This window comes from Micropterus dolomieu, linkage group LG07 (genome assembly GCF_021292245.1).
Source record: "Micropterus dolomieu isolate WLL.071019.BEF.003 ecotype Adirondacks linkage group LG07, ASM2129224v1, whole genome shotgun sequence".
In the NCBI taxonomy this organism is placed as follows: Eukaryota; Metazoa; Chordata; class Actinopteri; order Centrarchiformes; family Centrarchidae; genus Micropterus; species Micropterus dolomieu.
In genome coordinates, this window is record NC_060156.1 from 23,367,204 (window position 1) to 23,368,694 (window position 1,491).

Below are 1,491 nucleotides of genomic sequence, written 5' to 3' on the forward strand. Positions count from 1 at the left end.
CCCCCCCCCCCCCCCCCCCCCCCCCACATTGCCCCCACAACGTCTTCACCGCAAATTTACCTCAGGGCCTGTTAAATTAGGAGATGTATTTGTAAAGAGGAGCAGTATGACATAATGCACAGCAGGTCTGTTTTTATACTGTAAACTATCCATCAGGTCCTTAAGTGGAAAAGAATGGCCGAGCTTGAGCATCAGCCACTCTCTGCCTTTCATCATGGCATCTTTCATTAGAAACAAAATATGCAAACAATCCCACTGATTGATTAATGGCAGAGTGCGGCCGGCTTGCCGTAAAACATGAAACTGGAACAATTGGAAATACAGGACCGGGTATTTTAACGAGATCCTCTGACAGACATGAGAGGGATCTGGTGCCTAATCTGCCGCTTTGAGCCCATTTTGAGTGACAGCACACTGACTGGAGGGTATCCCATAATCTGACTGTCTCAGCCATTGATCTCTTCGTCCAAACACATTTCAGAGATTTTTACAGACTCACAATCACTCTCTGGGGAACTTTACTGAATGCAGGTCCAGCCGAGGGGGGTCAGTGACCATATGCAAAAGAATGGAAAAGCTTGGTTTCATTTCTTGGATCTGAGGGTCTGGTTTTGATACTACCAATGCGAGTTTATATCAGACAATCCAATCAGAAATTCCTGGTAAACTATTGCCCTCTTGTGTTTATTTCTCTGTTGTGCTTGAGATCCCTTGGCTTGACTCATCTTCACAGTAAATTATTACTGACAGGAGACGTAGACCCACTTTTCTGAGGTGTTAGAGTGTGCCTGACACGTGTATTGAAGCATTAAATCACTGCTCTTTCACAAAGGGCTTTCGCATACTTTCAGGTGCCTTCCTCCAGTGTTTTTTTTCCTCCTTCAAGGAACATCTTGAAACTATTTTGGGATTGATAAAGTCATGATACAGATGTCAAGCTTAAAAAAAGAAACATACAGACACTGGTGATGTGGCCAATGTTTTATAGTCACAGAAGAACAGATCTCAGAAGGCAAGTTGTGTACTTTCTGAAGCACAATGGCTCAGAGAGTAAAAAAGTACATGTGCTGTAGCAGAGTTAAAGACCCGATCTGATAAGTCTCATCATGTGCTGCATGTGCCAGTGCCGCCCAATATCTTACAATCATGACTTAAATTATAATATCAAAAATTGGTTAGAGAAGAGGAAACCTCAACATGTCATAAATCATCAGCTTGCCATCTGCCTACTGATTATAGACAAAATGACAACGTCAAAATCATGTTTTTATTAAATGATCACAAGAAGACAGTTTGACAATTTTTCTCTCTTCTCTGCACAGGAGATTTCCCAGCTCCTCCTGAGTGTTGAAGCATCCTTGAGCAAGACACCGAACACCTAACTGCTCCTGATGAGTAGGTTGGCACCTTGCATGGCAGCCTCTGTCATCAGTGTTTGAATGTGTGTGTGAATGGGTGAATAATTTCATAATTTATTGTCTGACAAAAGGT